The sequence below is a fragment of the Microcebus murinus genome, chromosome 29 (genome assembly GCF_040939455.1).
Source record: "Microcebus murinus isolate Inina chromosome 29, M.murinus_Inina_mat1.0, whole genome shotgun sequence".
Lineage (NCBI taxonomy): Eukaryota > Metazoa > Chordata > Mammalia > Primates > Cheirogaleidae > Microcebus > Microcebus murinus.
Genome location: NC_134132.1, coordinates 12600269 through 12621708, shown reverse-complemented (window position 1 = coordinate 12621708; position 21440 = coordinate 12600269). Strand labels below are relative to the sequence as shown.

The following is a 21440-nucleotide window of genomic DNA, read 5'->3' as shown; positions in this document are numbered from 1 at the left end:
TTACTGCTAGAACACGTAAGGCCATGTGAATTGATGAAGGCAATTTATTCCCACCAATCAGAAAATAAGCCACATTGCTTCTGGCTGAGAATTCCATACACATTTTTAAAAAGGAAATGGCAAAAGAGATCCCCCCCCCCCAGAACTTAATTTGATTTGTTAAAGGGCTGAGAATTCTCCAGCCAGAAAATCAATTTTCTGGTAGGACCTCAGTCTGGGATGGAGCAGACTGGTTTCTCCAAGAAACTGGAGAAACAGGATAAAAAGGAAAAACATATCAGTGTCCACTCCTCCTTTTATTTTTGGTGTTTCTAAATCTGAACGTGTGCTGTCTTTCCATATCACTGGACATCCCTAATGAAGACACTCTCATTTTGTGTCTTAAATATATCTGGTGATAATTTCTAAATAGTTTAAAACAGAGACCTTTATAAAGCTTTTTGCAATCATTTGACTTGGCATGCCAGGTAACCAGAACTGTAAGATTTCAATCTGAAATAGGTGTGTGTGTGTGTGTGTGTGTGTGTGTGTGTGTGTGTGTGTGTGTGTGTGTGATGGTTGGAAGAGAAAGCCCGCATTACCAAAATGTTTACTACTCTGTCCTCTTTCCCTCATATTGTGTAATTTCGAGAGCTCTTAAAGCATGATAAACAGGTCATTATACTTTGAATTTCTCTAATGCTCTAACTAGAGGGCATTCAGCTAAATAGGCATTTCTAGGAATAAGGATTTTATGACCCAGGTGATTCTGACTGGAGAAATAAGATTTAAGAGAGACAGAATGGGTGGAAGCAGGTAAAACCGGTGTGTGGAGGTCTGCCCAGAGCTCTTTGAGGATGTAAGACCTTCATTCCCCACCTTCTCCCACCCACAGCCCAGATCTGTGACCAGCACGCATCTACCATACGCCTGCAGCAATGCCAGCTGCACAGAGGGACCAGGCAGGGCCGGTTCGGTCTGGTCCCCCGGGAGCCAGGCGCCGGGCGGTGTCGCACAGGCCCGCAGATAACCCCTGCGCGGGGAGGGCGGGTCCCCTGCCTGCTTCCCCCTCTACCCCCTAGCAGCTCGGCCCGAGTCTGTGAAGCCGCCAGCTGCCAAATGAAACCTGAAACCCCGGGCTGCGTCTTAGGGCTGGCCCCGCTCAGTTGTTCCAGCCTCCCCTACTGTCTATTTACACATTCGCGCACAATCACTCTTTCCAACTTCTGGGACTCCTCTTTGCGCAACTGCTAGCGTTTCTCAAGTGCATGTGGCAACTCAGCCCAGCTCCAGCTGGAAAGCTGCGGGGTCCCAGAGGCCAGGGGGGCTGTCAAGGCTGCGGCGGGGACAGCGCTGCGCGCGCCCCGGGGACGCCCCCCCTGCGCCCCGGCGCAGCGCATTTCCCCCGCCACCAGCGCCGCGGGGCGGCCGAGCGCATGGGGAAGTAAAGGAGCCGAGCTGCCCTCTTCTTAAATTTTCATTTTCTTTCCGCTCGTCCTGGGAGCTCTTTTTCCTTCGGAGCAGCCACCGTGCCCGTCTGTCGTGCGCTCCCGGCAGGGTAGGTGACGCGGTGGTGGGGGGCGGTGTGCCAGTCCCCGCACGGGTCCGGACGCAGCTGCCTGCGACTGGGGACGGTGCTTCTGGGGGCGGGGGGACCGCAGGCATCTCGTGCTGTGCAGAGTGTATGTGTGTGTGTGTATGTGTGCAGTGTGTATGTGTGTGCAGTGTGTGTGTGTGCGCGCGCGCGCGTACGTGTGCTGGGAAGCAGTAGTTGGTAGTATGTGTTTCTGGCTTTAAAAATAGATGGAATTAATAATATAAAAAAAACCTCTGTGCAATTCAATTTCCTCTTTGACTATATCCATCTTTCCCTTCCCCCCATTTCTGTTACCACTAGCGTCTTAATGAGAGTTTCCTACATAACAGGCACACAGAGGTAGTTTTAACAATCAACGTTTTCTTTTTCTGTAAACACTAAGGAATCTTTGGTGAATTTTAACCCACTCACAAGGTTTTGTCTAGCTTTTTTTTTTTTTGAAAAGAGTGACTTTTTGAGGAAGTATCTATCCTCTCTTAAGAATAAATATGTAATATATTCTTATTTTTAAAAAACATTTTAGACTGCATTTCTTTTGTAAGTACCCAAATAGAAGGGAGATAATGTTACTCTGAATTCCTTAGAAATGTTAGGTTTTCAGTATCAGAAATGTTAGATTTTCAGTAGTAGGAAGCCCAGTGTCCTTTTAGTCTATATCTATTTTAATTCAACATTATCTCCAAGCAATTTCTGTTTCTGTAATATTTTATTTTATGTTATTCTTTTTTTAACCTTCCAACACATCATTGTTTTGTTTCTTTCTAAAAAGAGGAAATAAATAAATCATGCTGGGTATTTAAAATATAAATGTTGTTAAGAGTTTGCTTATTAACAAGTAAAACAATATGTTGCTGTGTCTACTAAGTAAGAAAAATTAATTGCAATCCAAGGATATTTGCAGTAGAATTTAAGAGCCTTACTCAATTACTGAGAAGAAGATGGACAGATTAAATACAAATAATATGTCCACTGATTCTAATTAGAACTCAAAACCAATAGTTAAGGGCAAGAATGGATGTTGGTATTGAACCGGGCATCCTAAAACATAAGACACACAGAATTAATACATTAGAAAAAGCCAGAAAACCAGTATAAAGTCACATCAGATTTGTTAAGATTTTGCTCCCCCTTTTAAATTTCTTAATACTTCTTCTCTGGGCATATTTCAATTTCTAAGAGACCACAGTAATAACTTCTCCTTTTTTATCTTCCCTCTGTGCCTCACCTTCAGGTAGCAAGTCTAGAAACATGTTCTTTCTAGAGCCGTTACTGATCTGTCAGATATTTCACCTTAGACATCTTGGAAGACTAAGATATTGGCAAAACTCTAAAATAAATAACAACTTCCTATCACTCACAGGGGGTATGTTCTTGGTGGAAGACCTTTGAGTGGACATAAGAGATAAGCTGAGTCTTTCAGATCTGGAGGTTAGCTCCACATTAGTGAAAGGACTGTACAACTGGTATGACACTAGAAAGGATAATATCTAATTCTTCTGCATGTAAGGACTGTACAACTGGTATGACACTAGAAAGGAGAATATCTAATTCTTCTGCATGCAAGGACTGTACAACTGGTATGACACTAGAAAGGAGAATATCTAATTCTTCTGCATGCACAAGGCTGTTGAAACTCAGACTGTCCTTGGCTTCCAGCTATTATTACTTGGCTTCTTACTTCATCTTAGGGGTTTGGATTTAAGATGAGGGTGGTTTCTCTGTAATGTTCTTTTGGGCTCTACACACTGTGAACTTGAACTATTTGAAAATAAAACCCTGATAGTAAGCGGAAAAGAATTAAGTGCTCAAGAAAAAAAAATCCACCACAGAAATAGCAGTGCACCCTTCCAAACAAGAACATAGATTTAAGTGTAAAAGTGTTATTGGCTGAAATCTCCAGCAAAATCCCTTTCAGCTTTTGCTCAGGATAGTAATGGGCAAAGCTCTGGGAGCTTTCATGGATTGTGGTTTTATTTACTGTGTGGTCTTGGACTCTCCAGGGTGAAGTGTGGGGGTGGGGCAGGAAGCGTGAGGAATGTGCAGCAGGTGGTGATGTGTAGTTTGAGTTTGATTACTGTGGTGTCTCAGCCAAGGCCTCCTTGGTGTTTACCAACAGCTCCCTTAATAGTTTCACTGTGACCTACTGGCCTATTGAAGAGTGTTTTCTTTCTGACTCTATTAGTGTCCGGGGTGGCTTCTTAGGGCTGAAAGCAGGCAGTGCCACTGTGAAGTTCAGACCATGCCTTATTTTCTGTTCTTAGTGTGTGCAGTGCTGTCTGTAGCACTATCTTAATTATCTGTAGTTATTTTCTGGTCAACAAAGTGTTCTTTTTCTGTGAATTGAGCTATGTAATGCTGATTCCTTATTTCTGCCATGTTTTGATTTTTGGTAAAGGTGAATGCTTTGGAAAAACAAGATGGGGAGGCGGGTGGAGGTTTAGCCTGCAGCCCAGCAAGAAGTGACAGCCACCCAATCAGTCACATGTGAATGTGGAGGAGGTTGATTATAAGAGCCTGGGACATCCATTCTATACTGATCAAATTTCACTGAGGAAAAGGCAGAAGAGATTTAAAATGGAAAGATGCCTGTTTATTCTTAAAGCCATGGCTAAAGGACTAAGATACCTCCCAGATAGAGAAGGATATTTAAAAACACAATAGTAAATGATCAACTCACCCATGAAGTTGATGCTCTTCACGTGAAGAGTCAGAACCTCACACAGAGTCTCGCAGTGATAACCCATCTGTCTTTGCTCTATGAACTTAAACTTTACAAGGTTCTGGTGGTTTCAGCAGATAAGTAAAAGCACATTTGGAAGTGGAAGGGTTATTGTGGTGAGAAATCAAAGAATATTCAGTTTTTGGAGGTTATTGTGTACATGTGTGCTTTTAAGCAGTATCTACACTCTATACCGTGACATTGCTACAATTGATCTTTATAAAGTACAGATCTGATTGTGTAAGTCCCTTGTTCAAAAACCTTTGTGGGGGCCGGGCGAGGTGGCTCACGCCTGTAATCCCAGCACTCTGGGAGGCCGAGGCGGGTGGATCACTCGAGGTCAGGAGTTCGAACCCAGCCTGAGCAAGAGCGAGACCCCGTCTCTACTATAAATAGAAAGAAATTAATTGACCAACTAAAAATACATATATAAAAAATTAGCCGGGCATGGTGGCTCATGCCTGTAGTCCCAGCTACTTGGGAGGCTGAGGCAGGAGGATCCCTTGAGCCCAGGAGTCTGAGGTTGCTGTGAGCTAGGCTGATGCCACGGCACTCACTCTAGCCTGGGCAACAAAGCGAGACTCTGTCTCAAAAACAAACAAACAAAAAAAAAAACACAAACCTTTGTGGGATCCCAGTGACATACAATATTAACCCTAAACTATTTTGTATAGTGTCTAAAAGCTCTTCCAAGCCATTTCTTTTTAGCTGCCTCTTCACTGTTCACACTTCTGATCTCTTGTCCATGGATTCTCCTGGAGTGCCCTCTGCCTAGAAAGTCCCTCTGGATTTTTGGTGGCCAACTTCAAGTTGAATTTCCTTTGTGAAAACATACCTAATTTCGCGAAAGAAGAGCTAATAATCTTGTCTGCTTCCATAACATTTTGAACATTTAGTAATTATTTGGATAATTGTTATGTATCTCATCTTGCTCAACTACCGTGAGTTCTTCAATGGGTGGATTGGTGGTTGGGGACCCACCTGAATCCAAGTGCCCAGCCCGGTGTCTGGAACATAGTAGACTTCTATTAATGTTTCTTTAATAAATGAGCAAGTAAAATTGTGACTAAAGTACATAAAATAAAAGTCTATACAGATAGTTATACCTGAAGAGTTCACATGAAAAATGTCTATTTGGATTCAGAGTTCATTTTTCTTTTTCTTTTTTTTTTTTTTTTTGAGACAGAGTCTCACTCTGTTGCTCTGGCTAGAGTGAGTGCCATGGCGTCAGCCTCGCTCACAGCAACCTCAAACTCCTGGGCTCAAGCAATCCTCCTGCCTCAGCCTCCAGAGTAGCTGGGACTACAGGCATGCGCCACCATGCCCGGCTAATTTTTTCTGTATGTATTACTTGGCCAATTAATTTCTTTCTATTTATAGTAGAGACGGGGTCTCGCTCTTGCTCAGGCTGGTTTCGAACTCCTGACCTCGAGCAATCCGCCTGCCTCGGCCTCCCAGAGTGCTGGGATTACAGGCGTGAGCCACCGCGCCCGGCCCAGAGTTCATTTTTCAAATGTAACAATGCTACAAAACATAATTCACTTTCCAACCCAGCCCACACATGACTAGTAAATCCCTACAATGGATGAAATATTGTGCTTTTTGCAATTTTAAAACATAAGCAAAAATAAAACAAAAACTACTGTGGAATCATTTTTTTTTTCCTTCTGGAAATCACAAAATGCACTTGAGCATAAAAATGATGGAAACAGTTATAATAAATATACATTTTCCACAGTTTTTTTTTTTAAAAAGTTACACTGTAAACTCTGCAATCTGTGGTATCTCAGTGGGGGGAGGCAGATTTAGCTGTGAAGACTAACAATGAAGTTAAATTTGAAGATTCTGCCTGTGGAATGGGCAATAATAGTCTTAATTAATTAAGCAAAATAGAAATACTAATTTTGGCTATTTAGTAATTATCTTGAGTACTAGTGCTTGAGGGAAATCAGATTTAATTAAAGGAGAATATGAAGGTGGAAGGAGAGGAGGAAATTTCGAGGGACACCTTCTTTCATGTTACTGATTCTTTACTACATTGACTTTCTTTTCATCTCATTTTAGAACTGAGACAAATCCAAAATTTCCCTTTGAAGAAAATTTGTCTTTTTCTACAGTTATTTTTGCTGCCATGTAGAAAGGTATTTACACTTCATCTGGGCCAAGATACAAATGGGCTCATTTCATTTTCAGAGTAGTGCTGCCTTTGTTACTTGCATTCCTGCTATTTAGCATGTGGATAATAGATATTTCAATCAAGAATTCATAATACTCATGTTTCAGGTACCAGCCAAGGACCCCAGGCTCAAGTTGCTTATTATTTAGCATCTCTGAGAGGCCTGGGAGAACAAGCATTGATATTTAAATGTAATAGTCTAACTACTCATTTCTCTAAATTTTCTAATCAAATTATATGACTAGAAATTTACCTCTCCTAATCACATTACAACACCTTTTTCCTTTTTGTGAAAATGTCTTCATTATACTGTGCTTTATATGATACTTTTTCTTTCTTTCTTTCTTTCTTTCTTTCTTTCTTTCTTTCTTTCTTTCTTTCTTTCTTTCTTTCTTTCTTTCTTTCTTTCTTTCTTTTTACTGAGGATCAACTTAAAGAAATGGGCTGCATAGAAAATGTCTTAGCACTTCATGTATTTCAATATTCTTTCTATAATGACCTCCATGATAAATTCATCTTTGCCTTTCCTACTAGGAGGTTTTAAAATGTTTCTTCTAATTAACTAGTGTTTTTTTGTTGTTGTTGTTGTTAGAAAAAGAGAGGCTAAGAAATCACCATGCTTCTCATTTTGGCTTGTCACCCAAGAAGTTCAGAACTAAATCTGATGCTCAGTTGTACCCTAGTCAAGGTTTTCTTATGACACGGTTTGCAACCTTTTATCCTTACTTTTAATACATTTATGATACTCATACTTTTCAACTAAGCTTAGTTAGCTGAGTTAAGTCTATTATGGAAAAAGGTTGAATTAACCTCACTTTATATATATATATATATATATATATATATATATATATATATATTTTACCCTGTTTAGACATTTAGTTAAATATTTATACATTTCTATTATATACCTTTAGTCTAGTATTTTAAAGCCAATAATTTTTCCAAGGTCATTTTTTTGTGGTTCCTTGAAATATTCCAGGTACTGCTTTTATACTTGAGATGGATAAAATGATCTTTCTTTCAAATGTTACATTTCTTAAAAACCTTAGAAGGAAAATCATGTTTTAGTAACTTTGAAAGTAAATGCTTAAAGTCAAACATGTGAGTTGTTTTCTATACACATATCACAGGTATATAGAAGAGTTCCTTCTGGAATATCTCTGAGAAATGGAAGAGAAAACCTTTTCCCCCCCTTACAAATGGAATCTATCAATACATTAAGGCTTATGGAGTGGTACTTAGGGCTGTTCTTTGACCATCACATTGAGCCTTCAGAAAACACAGTAATTTTTCAATTTCCCAAAAGAGGGGAAATAGCTTTCATATTGTCTCCAGTTTTTTCTTTCTGAGTCTCCCAGACTCTCATAATGATAGTCACTCTAATGAATTAAGTACTTCCTAAGTACCAAGTATTCCACAAGATGTGTTTCCATATGTTACTTCTAATTGTAGAAGTAATTAGAATTAGTAATTCTAGAAGTAATCTATATTATATCTAATTCAGATTTATTATTCTCATTGTATCGGGATATTTAGGCTCAGAGGGGTAAAGTTAACCAAGGTAGTGTAGACTTGAGAATCCAAACCACATCTACCTGAATCCAAGTACTCTGCCATTTTTGCTATGTACCCCCTTCCTCTTGGTGCTTTTCAGTTATACATTTTAGAATCATAAACTATGAGTTTGGCATAGAGTATAGACCCTAGTCTCAGCATGATGTCCATGAACTGACCTTGCTGGCTCTCTGGAACAGCTTTTAGATAGCATGCATTCTTGTGTTGATGGTCCCTGGGATGAGTTACTATTATCAACGTTCTCTAGTGAGAAAAGAGACTCCATCCACCACAGGCCAATAACGGAATCAATCTACAGTGATCAGCCTGCCCAGACTTTATTTTCTGATTGAACAGTGAACAAAAGTATAATCCACAGAGGTCCAAGGATCTATACCCATTACTTAATTTCCAGACAAGGGGCCACTTGCCCCAGGACCACACTGAGCAATGGGGTGATGGGGTTCAGGTGGAGTAGAGAAAGAGACAAGTGGTCCCCATATTAGCACTAGTGACCCAATTCAGAAAAGATGAAATAATAGCAGAAAAGGATGATTGTTTTGGGATAGCAACCAAGAAGGGAAGAAAAGTTGAGTGAGTAGTGGCAGCACTCCATGGGCACACAGAATTGAAATGAAATGAGCAGTTGGGAGTGGGATTTTAAAGCCAAGTCTTTCTCAGGGAAGGAGCATTTATCAGAAGAATTGTTGGAGTGCCTTCACTCCTATTTGTAAAGACACCTAGAGAAGAGAATTCTACAGCTTTCTTGAGGGGTCATCTTCAATTGTTTCATTTTCTTGGGAATATCGTGTTTGAAAATTTCTCCCTTGAAGGAACTTCCAGCAAGATAAGATGATCAAGGAGAGTCAGAAGAGCCTGATGTTATCTTGTTGCAACTTAACAACATCAACCTAGTATTCAGCCATGTGAATATCACCTTCAGAATATTATTTTGGTTTTTATTTTTTTACATCCCATTATTGTATAATTGTAATTGTGGAATGGTCAAGTGAAACGTTGATGAGTTTATAGATAGTCATCTATGGGCTATACAGAAGATCTCTACTCTTGTACAGTTCTGATTTGCTGATTAGAGACTTCATTTTTTGGTGATAGCTCACGCTTTTATCATGAAATAACTTTTCTGCATCTATGGGATTAGGTCAAGGTGGCAGGTTCCAGGGGGTGGGGGGCATTGATCTTTGGTACCAGGCACAGGATTTGTCTGGTGAGGAGCACTGAGGACTCCTGCAGAACAGGTCAAGCTGCCTGCAGAGGAAGGAGGGATGGGGGAGGGGCAGAAGCAAGGTCACAAGATAACAAGTGTCAGGAAATCAGGAGAAAAGGCAAATCCAGAGACAGGACCAGGAATTGAAAGCCCAGGGAAAGGAGACAATGTTTGATGTGGCAATTAAGGATTCCATCTCTGTCTAATAATGGATAATAATTATTTAAGCCTTACTATGTGCTAGCTATATGCTCAGCACTTGTCATGGATTATTTCATTTAATCCTCACAGCTCCTACACAGATCTTATTATCATCCCTTTCTTATATATGGGTGAACTGAAACCTGGAAAGGCTTAGTAACTTGCCAAAAATCACACAACCACTATGTGCTAGATCTGGGATTCAAATTAAAATATCTCAGTTCAAGCGAGCAACCTTCACTGTTTGCTCTGGAATTAGACCTGTGTTACAACCTGGTTCTGATATTCTTAAACCTTGTGACTGGACCTTGGGCGTTCACCAACTGCAGTTTTCCTCTCTGTAAATATAGTCAAATTTAATAGTACCTACTTCAGAGTGTTATGATGCACTCTTAATTTATAACGTCAGCAATGAAAAAAAGAGATTGGAGGTGTATCTGGCCCTGGTAAGTGTTAATACAAGTTAATAGTTATTATAGTCAGTGATGAACAGAGAAGTCCTGAGCAGTACTTTTCAAACTGTAGGTCCTGATCTAACAGTGGTCATAAAATCAAATTAGTGGTTTATGACCAGCATTTCTTTTTGAGAGGGGGGAGGTGGGGACGGGTATAGACAAACACAATGAGTGATATGTGCAATGTTTGGGGATGGTCACGCTTGAGGCTCTGACTCGAGGGGGAGGAGGGGCATGGGCAATATATGTAACCTTAACACTTGTACCCCCATAATACGCTAAAATAAAAAAAGAAAAAAAGAAAAAGGAATAGAATAAGATGAAATCTAATGGAATAGAAAAAAATCAAGGCTCATTATATGCAGTAAAAGTAAAAATGGTTTCATGTTTCAATTTCAGTTTTGTGTATGTGTGCATCTCATATACCCACAATGAATAGAAATTATTATTCTTATAATCATTCAGATATACTTCTGATTATTTATAACTGTCAAAAAATATGTATTTTAAAAAGTCTTTAAGGTAGCAGTTCTCAAATGTGGTAGAGGACCAGCAGTGTCCATTCTACCTGAAAAATCCAAATTATGGAGCCCCACCTGGGGTGGTTTTATAAGTGATTCTGATGCACACTGAAATTTGAGGACCACTTGCTAGTCAGAGGTGGCATTTGGAAATCATAAAAAAATGTAGCTACTTAAGTAAGATACATCTAAATACTTAAGAGTGATTGAAAGTTCACCTTGACATTGCACCGACTAAAGATTTCAACTCTCTGGGGAATGCTGCCCAGTGTTTGTGTGACTTTGATTTTGTGCGGTTGCTTCTGCTATTTTTCTATGCTACCTGCTCACAGTGCATGTGGGTAAATCCCACAGAAGTCAGTTAGTTTATAGGTAGAAGGACACTGAATAGATTCTATACTTTCTTCTAGAACAACAAGATAAAACCTTAGCATTCTTTGTGTGTAGCCCTGAGTATCTAAATTGTATTCAGTTTGAAACATTTTAATGATAATAGTCCAGATGCCTGAACAGCTGTAAAATTAGGAGTTTAAATTAAAAATTCATAAAAAACTGCACTCAACATTTTATTAATAGACATTTATTTTGAAAAGTACATGCAGACGGGAGATAGGCAATTTAGTGTCCAGGGGTCAAGAATACCATATGTTCTGCAATGTGTATGTGATGATCCCTCACTACAAAGAGTTTCCCCTGCCCCAATGCCGAGAACATCCCCATTGAGAAACTGGCTCACAAAGTTAAAAGACTGAGTTTTAACTCCATATTTTGTAAAATCATTTGGGAAATTGGAAATGAAGTCATATAGTTTCTGCCATTTCAGTAACACATGCAAACAATATCTATTCCTAGATGACAACTGGTGTTTATGATGCAAGGGAGAGAGTAGCCTCTAGCTCTCTGCACTGTGTATTGACTATGTGGTAAGAAAAGCAATAAAAACCTTGGCTCTTTTAGTACAGTGAGCAAATATAACTTGAAGACATACGAGGAGTAGCTCTCTTGAGTAGAAGTTACCACTTTCCCAATGACAGGCATATTTTTTAATGAAGTGCCTTATGGAGGTTTTCATTCAATGCAACTGGACGTTTCTTGTGTTCAAATAAATGTTATGATTAAAGCATTAAATGCATATATTTGATTCTCTGTGTTAAGGAATGCCATTTGCTTAACAGAGCTATCTGTGATGAGTGACATGAGTCCTTCCTGCCCTCCTTTGGCCTCCTGCCCTTATGTTGGCCTTGTAGATTCCGGGTCAGGCTAAGGATAGAGCTCATTCAGCTAGAGTCACTCATTCAGGGCCTTTTGAAGAACCTTTGTTATGATTTCAATTTTAAGGTAAACTTTGCCTTGGAATCACTTACATCACAGGATCATTTTCTTAAAATTCTTTTCTACTTTCGTGCATTTGTCAAGTCCTTGGTTTGCTTGGTTGCTTGTGTGTATTTTTAAACTACTGCTTCTGTTCACCTCTTAGATACTGTGGGTATAATAGGTGCTGTATAGATGAAATTATTGCCTGGTAAACCAAAGCCAACTTGAAAGGGAAGGTGACTTTGGGTTTTAATACCTCCATAGAAGTGGGGAGAAAGGGAAGTATAATTGAAATGTGTAGCCTCTTTTTCCTATAAATTGGGTGAAAATTTAGATGAGAAAAGAAGGTTGGAATTACAGAAGTAAAAATAAAAGTCTTTTGGGTAATCTTTCATGTTCATCATCTATACTAGACCTACACAATAGCTCCACAACAGATTAAAAGTTATATGCGACATTCGTCTTAGAATGAATTAATTTTTCAGACTTCAGAACAAAAGTTTACTTGAAAAACAGCTATCAGCATCCCACCTCAAATCTTCCAGTAGGGAAAAGGAGTCCATAGTGATTTAGGTGATTTGCCCCGGGACACACAGTGAAGAATAAGGAGACAGGCCCCTGATTTTTGGTAGCTGACCTATTCTTTCACACCTGGGGTTCCCTGAGAGAATTAAACCTAAATACCTTCCTAAGAAATCCAATGTATATAATAAATTACCTCTTTTGCTGTGCAACTAGAAGTTACTAGTTACGTATCATCTTTGGCAAAATGGATGAAAATCACTCATATAATTTTCTATCATTTAGATGAAGAACTTTGGCTGAGAAATGAGGAAGTGAATCTATAACAAACATCTTCAAAAGCATTTTTATGAAGCTTAGGTTAACCCTAAAGGTAGCTGAAAAATATACCGTATCAATATCAAGGTGTAACTTGCAATCCTTTCTGTTTTCAGGAACATTTTTAATCTAATTCCTTGGACATCCCTTGTAATAATACTAATTACGTTGAACCCATTTAATATAAATTGAATGTTCTCAATACACTGTAGACTTTCATTCAGTTCAGTCTTTGAACCACACCATAGTTGTGCACTGTTCTCTTATTTTATGCTCTTCATATTCCTGAAAAACAAGGAAACAAGTAAGTCTGATGGTATTTAACGCTTAAGAGATTTCATGCAGAAAACAAAAACAGAAACGAAAAGTAACTGGTTATTCTCTTTAAGCATCATCTTGACCAGTCAACTTATCAGGGAAGGTGAGTGGGGGAATGGAGGAGGAGGGGAAAGAAGACTCAGCTCATGGTGACTGCTGTGCAAACCTGAGAAACAAGGACAGTGCCTTCTGTGCAGTGCTTTCATTATCTCTCTGTTTGCAGTCCCATCCTCGATTGTTTAATTTGTGGAACATTCCAGGGAGTATCCTTAGCTTCCCTGACATGAGCCTGAGACTTGGGTTTGAAGACTCGGAGGGACTCCTTTCTAAAACAGAAGAGGAAAAACAGAGCGAGCTGGCTGTGCAGCTCATGGCTCAGCTGGGGAAGACAGACTTTTCATCTTGAGCAAGGTGAGCCCTTTGTGCGGCTGAGCTGTGGGGTGCCAGCACATGCTGCTCCGGGTACCTTTGTGAGCATCTTTGAAAAGCGCAGGATGCAGCCTCAGAAACATGGGGTTATTTCTGTGTCTCAAAAGAGAGAATACTAAATGCTTAGACTTCCTTCAGATATCTGCATGTGGCTCAATGGTGGCACATCTGGGACTGTGTGGCTGATAATACATTTTCAAGCAAGAATAGAACACTAGGGGCTTGTGAGGGTTGGTGCCTATTTGTTTGGAAAATAACACTCTGACCAAATGGATAGCATAATAATAGTGGCATATTTCTTACTGCTGTTTCCTCTTAGTTTGATGTGAGACATATTTTCTTCATCTCTTAGAAATAACCATTAAGTAAAATAAAATTATATTGAACTATTTGGTGGAAATGCCAAGCAATTAGTGTATGCTGTCATTTATGAGCTGTTTTATTAATGTGAAATGCTAAAATAATTCAGAAAGAGTAAATGATATGTAAAGGTCATATTACCATGGGCCTGGAGGCGGCAGAAATGGGAAGGAGAGGGAAAAGGAGAGGGAGATTGTATATATATCATGTTAACGTAGAATGTGATGAAATGACCGGTGATATTTCATATTCGTCTGGGATATGCCGAATTAGAGTTGGTGATGATTTTTTGTCAAGGTTGTCAGGAACAGATCCAGTGGCTGGTTATGAGATTGGAGATTGATTCCTGATACAAATGTTGATCCATAAATTGTCACCAGAATGATTTAGACTGTGTTTACGGAGTTGGAGCTAGGCAATGAAGGAAGGCAGTAAACGTTAAATTTTTACCTTAATGAGCTTTGATTTGAAATAAATGTATTACATACTTTATCTTGAGTTGGTAATTTCTTTACTCTGCAATTTCCTGGTATTGCATTGTTAAATTTCCAGATAGTTCTCTTTAGAATGTGTTCACACATGAACCAATCTACCTGTTCCTTTTATGAGAGACTGAATTTTGTGCTCTAATTGATTTTAATAAGAGGCAGGGAAACACCATTATTTTATGACTGTTAAGAATGGTAAACAATTCAGTCATAGAAGCTTTGTTTGGCAGCTTCCAGGAAGTTGTTAATTAGACTCAGTTCCTGTTAGAATGATACATTTACCTTTGGCAGATCTATTAATGTAGTACTTTCTGTTTGTGGTAAATTAGTGGCCACCAACTATAATAGGCATTTGATAGCTTATTTGAAAAGATTTTCTGTTTTTTTTTTTTCACCAAAACAGCTTGTATGGCATGACATTATAAAAGCCATGATAATTGTATAATTTATGAATGAATTTTTCCCCATAGAGACCACCCAATATAATGTTAAGAATTTCAGATTTTTTAATCTTTATGCATTTTGTCCAATACAATGTTTCTTTCTGTAAACTCCAATTTGCCTTTTCTTAATAGATTTGCTTAGTTTAACACTCTCCTGTTATTCAAGCAAGATCAACTCTTTTCTCTTACCTGTGACTAGTATTTATAAGGGTTAATACAAAACTTGGTACTTTAGCTTGATTAATCATCTTATTATCTTGCTTTATCCTCTTGGAAGTCTTGAGTAAATCAGGCATGATACTAAAAGCCTTGCAATTCATCACATAAAAATAAATGTGATAAATAAATATATAATGACTAATTTTAAGTGGATAACTTTTTTTATATTATGGTTAATGATTGGTTTTGGATTATAATTTTTTCTTTTTAGCTCACTGATGGCTAATGTGGTAACATTCTTCCATTTAAAGTGAGCCCTTAGGAAAAATAAAAGTTTTATTTTCTCTCATTTACTTGGCTAATTTTTGTATATGAATTTAAGTATCAAGTTCAAAAATCATGGTTGCAAAATGAATAATGGAAACTAGCCTTTTCTGCTATTAATTGCCACTTGCTGTCCTGTCACTTTTTTCACTTGTTTTCATTAATAAATCAGCTAGGCTCTATTTCAGTTGAATGTTATCTAGAAATCACCAGGACTTCTGGGTCTCTTGACACACATGGGGCTGTGTGGACCAGGCTGAAGGGAGCAATGATACTGGGGGGTGGGGTCCTGACAGGGGTGCAGTGTGGAATAGGTACTTACTGGGGACTTGGAATCATCTGGGCTTTTGTCCTGAATCTACACTTGTTTCTTAGTCCAAAGAAGGCTCTGGTCAGAGTACACTGTCAACCAAGTATACTTTGTCCTGTGATGAGAAACTCCAATGCCTCTGGGTGTGTCTGCAATGCCATCTCAGAGACTTAGTCTCAGGTTCCCTTAGAAGTGTCAGCTGCTTCCTGTTCTGAATTCTAATGCATTTGAGACTGTACTGAGAAGGTGAGAACTGTGAGTTAGGGACCACATCAACATCTCATTTGCTTCTATTCTAATTCAAAGGGATAGGCCCTTTCCTGTTTGAAGTTAAGTGTCCTGTTTCTATTCTTTCTCTGGCCACTTTTTCTTCTCTTTGTTCCATTTTGGTTCCTTTAAATCCTCTCTTTCCCACTCCTGCCTCCCTCTGTTCTTTTTTTTTCCTTCCCTCCTTCTTTCTCATCTTTCTTCCTTCCCTCCTTCCTTTGCTTTGTCTTTTTATTACTCTATAAGTTTGTCATATCAGTTTTCTTTGTAAGTAGTACCAAACTTTCTTAATATCTTTTTCTTCCCTTATTCCTTCTCATAATCATTGGCCATAGTGTTTATCGGCCCTCTTTCTTCTTCATTTACACATTTCCAGGATGTACTGCATTGGCTATTATTTTTGTTCCTTTTGGAATCTCCAAAGCCATGTACTAAAATATACTACTTTTATTGTCCAAAGCTGCTTGAACAAATTATTGTATAATTATTAACTCCTCCTTTTTACTCCTATCCTCATAAAGCTTTTACAGAAAGGTAAAACCGGATAAGCAGCTGATTTGGTAAACATTACATTGGTAATAGATTGTTTAAAAACTCTATTTAAGAGTCAATGCTGTTCTGACATTTACAAGCAGTGCCAAGACGCTTAAGATATTTTGTAAACTGGGGATAATGGTCCAATGAGATAACACAGCTGAAAACATTCCAGGTACAAATGTTAATTATTGTTACTGACTTTTACTCTTGGAGAGGATCACCATAGGGATTTTAAAACTTATATTTTATTTTTTAACTTTTTATTTGAATGGAATTTGAGACATAAAACATTTGCAAAATTTATTTTATAGAAGCTTTTCCACGTGTTAACGTCTTAAAGTTGTCAAAACCAGGAAATTAACTTTAATAAATTACTGGTATATGTTGTTATTATTCAGCTTCATCAGTTGTCTCACCAATACTCTTTTCTTGGACCAGGATACAAACAGAAATTGCATACTACATTTAGCTGTCCTATCTCCAAGTCTCCTCCAGTCTGGGACAATTCCTTAGTATCTCTTTGCCTTACAAGCTTTTGACACTTTTGAAGAGGAGTGACCAGTTATTTTGGAGAATGTTTCTAACTTTGGGTTTTCTGATGATCAGACTTAGGTTGTGCATTTCTTGCAAGGGTACTGCAGAAGTGATGCTGTGCCCTTCTCAGTGCATCCTATCAGGAACCACCTGTTGTCCAATTTGTGTAAGTACCAGTGAGGTTCACTTCAGTTCTTCAGTTGAGTTCTGCCAGGTTTCTCTACTGTAAAGTTGCTAGTTTCCTTTCTGTAATTAATTAGCCTTATGGGTAGAGACACTATGTACATGATAAGTTTCTCATCATATTTTGAACCATGGATTCTAACACTCATTGGTCATTTTTGCCTGAAATAGTTGTCACCCTGGTGTTTGCCAAGTGGTGACCTTTTATTTTCATCATTCATCCTACATTTGATAGTTAAAATTGTCTTGTAAGGAAGAGCTTTCCCTCCCCCTTCTTTATGTACTTGTAATATTTATTCATATCAGTATGGGTTCATGGGCATTTGCTTCATTCTATGAGTCCATTGCAACTGATATTTGTTTTGTTGCTCAAATTGTCCACATTTGACCACCAGGAGCTCCCTGAAGTTGGCTCCTATGTCTTTTCTTCCATGATTCTCAAACACTTTTTATTTTCTGGTACTACATGATGCTCTGGGCTTTTCTTATACTTCCTTTGAACCAACCGTTGGATCAGTCATTTCTCCAAGAAACCCAGATGTCTTTTATTGAAGAATGGTATTTATTTATTTTTATTTATTTATTTTTTGTGTGTGGGAATTTCTTTTATTTCATCATATTATGGAGGTACAAATATTGTTAGGGTTACAAATATTGCCCCTGCCTCCCTCCCTCCCCCCGATGTGTCCAATCCCCCGGTGGTGTGCATCACACACGTTATGGAAGCATACACCCCTTTCCTCCTCCCCCCTCCCGCCTGCCCACCACCCAATAAAAAGTTTTGTTTTGTTTTGTTTTGTTTTTTTTGACATTTTGGTTACATTGTCTTTGCCTCTTACATTATCTTTGCCTCTCCCTAAGAAGGGTTAGAGTTATGCCCTTCCCCTCCAAAATGCCCACCACATCCCTAAGATTGAGTCCCCCCCCACAATCCCTGGTGAGCATTGCCACCATTTGAAAACCATAGTTTTAATCTGGGTGTTAGCTGTCCTCATTCACAAAGGAATGTATCTCCTTTCTCCTACTGTCTATTTACTTATTTGCTTAAATCTTTAGTACACATAAAGTGCTTTCAGAATTGCTAATCCATATCTCAGTAAAAAATATTTACTAACTAGAGTCCAATATTTAGCCTTAGACTACAGATTCAAAATACTTTATTTTGCCTTTGGCCTTAGACTATAGAGTCAAAATACTTCTCTCCAAAGTTACGTTTCTCCTCCTCATCATCATAGAATAGTTTTATGCTCTGGCCTTCAAGGAAAACCATGATCATTTCATTTTTTTTTTTTTTTTTTTTTTTGAGACAGAGTCTCACTCTGTTGCCCGGGCTAGAGTGCCATGGCATCAAACTAGCTCACAGCAACCTCCAACTCCTGGGCTCAAGCAATCCTACTGCCTCAGCCTCCCGAGTAGCTGGGACTACAGGCATGTGCCACCATGCCCGGCTAATTTTTTCTATGTATTTTTAGTTGGCCAATTCATTTCTTTCTTTTTTTTTTTTTTTTTTTTTTTAGTAGAGATGGGTCTTGCTCTTGCTCAGGCTGGTTTCGAACTCCTGACCTTGAGTGATCCGCCTGTCTCGGCCTCCCTGGGTACTAGGATTGATCACTTCATCTTGACCTGAATATTTGCATATTTGAGTCACTTACAAAACCTGATTATATTTTGTTTTTTAATAGACCGATTTTGTTACCTGCTTTGTTACCAACATGAAAATGAAACCTTATATTTCTAATATGTTTTTAGGCTTTTATGGAATTTGAGCAATTTCTAATTTCATACAATTAGGAAAATGTAAAACTCATGGAAACAGCATATCTTTCTACTTGAAAATGTTAACTGATTTTTTTAAAAAGCTTTTGCTAGAATTTGCTTAGAAACTAGTATAACCACCAGTGTATTTAGAGTATTTTGCCCTGGCTCTTCCCCAAATTTCCCAACTTCAAACTCCCTGATTCTTTTCCTTTCAAATCTACACCGAGGACTAAATCAGCTTCACCTTGCAAAGAAGGAAATTATGTACAACGTTAGAGCCTAACCCCATTTCTGTCTTCAATAAAAAATATATATTTTAACATATTTTGGATATTATTGTAGATAAGAGATATTCCAAGAGACAAGGCTACTTGTTAGTTAGCCAAACCTTAATGGCTCAGGTACCACTGAAACTGGGATACTACTTAATATTCATCTCCTTCCCCTTTTAAAACCACTTATCTTTGCGTGTGGTTGACATCACAATTAATGTTCTTTTTCTGGTACTCATATATATTTTTTGTTCCATTTTCTTTCAGGATGTGGCACTTTTACATTTCCTCTGTGTAGAGTAAAACTTACATCACATGCACTTTAAATTTTTTCCCTTCTTTGAGAAACTGCATATTACAGTTGCTGAGAGTACATAGACTTTGGGTTGATTATTACTGAGTTCTAATCCTTATTCTCCCAGCTATGTGGTCAAACTACTTAAGGTCTCTTGGCCTCAGCTTTTTCTTCTGGAAATTGAGAACAAAGAATAGAATTCTTTACATGGTTGTTATAAAGATTAATAGAGACAGTAGATATACAGTGCTTGGAAGTATGCCTGGCACATAATAAGCGTTCTCAGAATATTATAGTTATTATTTGTGTATCTAGCCTTACTCCAAATCTCATTGTTATACCTGCATTTTCTACACTACTAGACACATGACTATTCGAGATATACGTTCTTGCATTATAAAGAGGTAAGAGTAGAGTTCTCAACCCCTTAGGTGAGGATGAAGTGCAAGAGGAGATGATTATTAAAGAATAAATGGTACAACATTGTTATATGTTGTTTACTCTCTTAATATCTTTAATATTGATTTAAATCTGTCATATAGGAAATAAAATGACAGAAAACAGCCTTCTTTCAAGTTTCTGTAACTAAGTACAAGATAAGGTTTTATGAAAAGTCCCAAGATAAGGAGTGATTTAAGCCAAAAATGACCCTTCTCCCTGACAAACCATTTTGTCTTTTTGGAGACATGACCCATAACTAACCATAGGGCATACACACCCTCTTAACACTTCCTTCTTTTGGTGCTTTGCTTAATGGGTTTCACTGAAGAGGTAGGGGGCTGGAAAGGAGAGGAAGGGATAAGAAATGCCAAAAATGGGAGGAGTAGCTAAAGTCAAGCTACAGTTGAGTTGATAATTAAAGGATATGAGGGGAAATTGAGTGTCTATTTTTAATACTATGTCACAATTAATACCCTATAACATGGTAGGTGTTGAAAGCATTTTCTGATGCCTACTAGAAGTACAGCTGACCCTTGAACAACTTGGGGGTTAGGGGTGCCAACCAACTTCTGATTTCCCCAACTTTACTAATAATCTAATGTTGATTGGAAGTCTTACCAATAACCCAGTCAATTAAAAGATATTTTGTATATGTATTACATACTGTATTCTTACCATAAAGTAAGCTAGAGAAAAGAAAATGTTATTAAGAAAATCATAAGGAAGAGAAAATATATTTCCTGTTCTTTAAATGGAAGTGGATCATCATAAAGGTCTTTATCCTCATTGTCTTCATGTTGAACAGAGGAGGAAGAGGAGACGTTGGTCTTGTTGTCTCAGGGGTGATAGAGGTGGAAGAGGGGGAGGAAGTGGAAAGGGAGTCAGGAGAGGCAGACTTGATATAATTCTATTGAAAAAAATTTTGTGCATAAGTGGACCTGTGTAATTCAAAACCGTGTTGTTTAAGAGTGAACTGTAGATTGAGGTATGATAGTGATTCAGTGCTCAGGTGTGTCTCTCCATAGCAATTATAAGTATCAGCATTATTTCTCTTGGATAGTGAAAGAAAATTTTAATCTTTTAATGTACTTATTGTATAGTATGTATATAATATGTATGTGTGTCTCATTTTGAATTGGCAATTTCCAAACCCTGGGAAACTTATGAAGTATTTAGACTACTGTTTTTCTTGTTGTGAGATTTTGATATTTTTATCTTAAGTAGCATAGTGAACTCTTTCTTTTAGCGAATCCATTTTCCACTATTAGTCACACTTGGTAGTTACAAATTTCTGTTTTCTTTTATGTAAATGCCAACATTTTTGTATCTTCTTGGCTTATTGTGAAGGGTGTCTGTTTAGAGTTACTGGGCGCCTTGGCAAGGAAGATACTCAGGTGTTTATTTACTGAGGTTGAATAAGAGAGTCATTGATATGGTATTGTCATCCTTTGCCTGCAGAAATCTAGGAAGGATTTTGGTTGCATGTGCCTTTCTGGTTTAGCAGTTGTACAAGGGGAACAGCTTGTGAATATTACCGTGTGACAGGGCCACCAGCAGTGGAAATAGGTCCATCACGGTCACTGTTGATCTGTGCACAGGAATCCTTGGTATGGTGAGAATGTTATTTGTTTGCTTTTCATAACCAAGAGCAAAGAACTCCTTCCTTGAAGGAGTATATTTCTCCTCTGGCTTTTGAGAAGATTTTAATCTTTTGCATGATTTCCTGATTACTTAT

General features: G+C 38.3%; 1 protein-coding gene across 1 annotated transcript in view; it reads left to right on the top strand.

Moving 5' to 3' along the window:
* Nucleotides 1–1172: 1172 nt before the first annotated feature.
* Nucleotides 1173–21440, top strand: part of ARHGAP24 (Rho GTPase activating protein 24) — a 342652-nt gene continuing 322384 nt past the window's right edge. The window contains exon 1 of the mRNA XM_012770911.2: nt 1173–1537. The gene's annotated coding sequence lies outside the window, so the exon portion shown is untranslated. The remainder of the gene's footprint in view (nt 1538–21440) is intronic.